Raw genomic sequence first — 3,319 nt, 5'->3', positions numbered from 1 at the left:
AGAAGGAGATGTGGGTAAGCTAACAAACTGGACAATTACTTCATGAATAATCTTTTGAGATGCAAATGAACACAAAGCAATTAAAACCAGAGGCTGGGCCTACTGAACATTGAGTAAATTATACTTGTCCTTGGCATAAGAGATCCTCTCCAATAATAAACTGGCTCATTATTCACTGCAAAATCTGGCAGGTGTATTTAGACTCATAGGCTATCCAGTCCAAAAAGGACCTTGGAAAATAGAGCAAAGAAGGTCAGAGATGGAAAGACCTTAGAACACAGAACTTCAAAACAAATGGAGGTGATATAGTCCTTTTGAAAAAGTACAGAACTTGGAGCCACATGACTGCGATGCAAATCCTGATTCTTCTGCTTACTCCTTATGGACCACCACTCACCTAAACTTTTCTGGACATCAGTTTTCTCATCTGCAAAATAAGAGGATTGGATTAGATGAAATCTAAAGTCTCTTCCAGCTATAGATCTATGATATTATCATCCTGTAACAGGGAAGAACTCAGAATATAGATGAACTAGAGCTGGGGAAAAAAAAAACCAAACTTGAACATCATCTAGTCCAATCCTTATTTTACACGATAAGGAGATTGAATCCTAAATGTGCTTCCACTCTCTCTTCATCCTCCCTAGGTGATAGATACTTTGCAGTACTGGGCTGCAGCATCATTGACCACAGTCCACCACAGATACTTAGCCACCAACCACAGATGATGCTACAGGAGCTAATAGTAATAATATGCAAAACTCTGAAGTTTGCAATAGCAGTCTTTTTTAAAGCTAATGTTCTAATGTTTTAAAATATTAGTCCCCTTGCTCTAATATGACTGTTAGGAGTAGATGACTTAAGTTGTGGCTTAACATGAATGTTTTGGGGTGTAACTGAGCAGACAAAGCTAGAGAAATTGACCTAGAAAACAGATCCAGGAGAGATAATATAAGAATTATTGGACTACCTGAAAGCCATGATTAAAAACAAAAAACAAAACCTAGCAACATAGTTCAAGAAATTATACAAGAAAACTACTTTGATATATTAGATGGAGAAGGCATCTTTTGACCCTACTAAGTCCTGCACCCTGATCTGGAAAGTCTGTCCAAGCAGAACGGGAGTAGGTCAGCAGCAGAGCTCCAAGCAAGATGTTGTAGGTATCTGAGATCTCCCACAAAAAGTGCAGAGTACATAGTGAGAAACTGGACTGCAGGAGCAAAAATCCCCTAGGAAACAATTTGGTAGCTAAGGATGGAATCTGGCTACCTGATCTGCTCCACCACAGTTTAAAAAATGAACATTCATTTCCAAACTATATAAGGAAGTAATTCAATATATAAGAATAAAAGGCATTCCCCAATCAATAAATGATTAAAGAATATGAATAGGTAGTTTTTAGAGGAAGAAATAGCCAAATACTCCAAATCACTAATAATTAGAGAAATGAATAGAGAAAATGAATAGAGAAAAAAATATAATTTTGTTATTGGACCAAAAAAGAATCCCTAAAAGAGCTTTAAAAGAATTTTTAAAAGCAAATTAGAGAAGTAGAAGAAAAATTGGGAAAAGAAATGAGAATAATGCAAAAGAATCATGAAAAAAAGAGTCAATAGCATGGAAAAAGTTATACAAACATTTACCAAGGAAAATAACTCCCTAAAAAATATATAGAGAATTGACAAAACAGAAAAGGAAACACAAAAGCTAACTGAAGTGGTGGCAAAGAATTGGAAATTAAGGGGATGCCCATCAATTGGGGAATGGCTGAACAAGTTGTGGTATATGCATGTGTAGCAGCAAGCGCGTTAAGCACCCCAAGCGCGACCTCAGGGTTTGCTGCTACCACAGGTTCTTGGATCTGCTTTGTTAAAGGAAAGCAACTCAAAATGGGTTAACAAGCTTACTTTATTTAATCAGTCAAACATGTATCATTTACCTTGTTCAGGGGAAAAAGATCAGCACCCCGAACTTCAAAGCATACAGGCAGAATTATCAAGACAGAGACAGATCAAGTAGACAGATTTCCAAACTGTCCAACCATTACATCCATACCCAGTCAACATCTGGGTTTCAACATCTGGGTTTTTTCAAAGCCGGGGGACTCTCAACAATGGCTTCCCAGAATTCAGATCAAATCACAGAACACTTCTCAAAGTGAGTCCCAAAACAAAGCTACACATCAGGGCTTATATAGCCTTCTCCTGGCTCAGAGAATGTAGCAACTTTATTGACTCACTGGCCAATCAAGAAGTAGCTACTGAAAAACAAGCCTCCCACCCCAGGCTTCAGGTGCACTTTAGCCTAGGGGCAGGGAAGATCTTCCAAATTTGCATTCCCATTACAGCATGTTATGGAATACTATTATGCTATAAGAAACAAGGAGCAGACAGTCTTCATATTTACCTGGAGAGGTTTATACAAATTGCTGCTGAGTGAGAAGAGTAGAACCAGGAGAAATTTGTACACAATTACAGACACAACATATGTGTGATGACCAACTTTGATAGACTGGACTCTTCTCAGCAATGCAGTGATGTAAGTCAATCCCAAAAGACTCATGATGGAGAGAAATATGTGCATCCAGAGAAAGAACTAGAAAGACTGAGTTTATATCCAGGTGGAAGCAAAATACCTGATCTTCTTCCTTCTTTTGTTTGGTTTTATGTTATCTTTACCATTTTTCATTCCATCCAATACAATCCGTCTTTATAACCTGACTAATGTATAATGTGAAAGTATTTACAGATCCTATGCTTGACTATATGCCTCCATGGAGGGGGGGAGGGGAGGGAGGGGGACAAAATGTGAAACTCAAGGAATTGTGAAATTGAATCCTGTAAACTAAAAGGAAACAAATAAATTAATTGAAAAATTAAAAAAATTTAAAAAAAGCTAACTGAAGAAAATAATTCCTTAAAAATTAGAATTGAGCAAGCGGAAGTCAATTGACTCTATGAGATAACCAAGATATGATAAAACAAAATCAAAAAAGTTTTAAAAATTGAATAAAATGTGAAATTTCTCATTGGAAAAAAATGACCTAGAAAACAGATCGAGGAGAGAGAATATAAGAATTATTGGACTACCTGAAAGCCATGTTTAAAAACAAAAAACAAAACCTAGCAACATAGTTCAAGAAATTATCCAAGAAAACTACTCTGATATATTAGATGCAGAAGGCAAAATAGAAATTGAAAGAATCTATCTATTACTGCTTGAAAGAAATCCAAAAATGAAACCCTACAGGACATCATAGCCAAATTCCAGAGTTCACAGATCAAGGAGAAAATATTGCAAGCAGCCAAAAAAGAAA

The sequence above is a fragment of the Petaurus breviceps genome, unplaced genomic scaffold, assembly GCF_028583685.1.
Source record: "Petaurus breviceps papuanus isolate PSGF00001 unplaced genomic scaffold, PetGlider_PUasm1.0 187, whole genome shotgun sequence".
In the NCBI taxonomy this organism is placed as follows: Eukaryota; Metazoa; Chordata; class Mammalia; order Diprotodontia; family Petauridae; genus Petaurus; species Petaurus breviceps.
The sequence above is the reverse complement of the archived record's forward strand: the minus strand, read 5'-3'. Positions refer to the sequence as shown.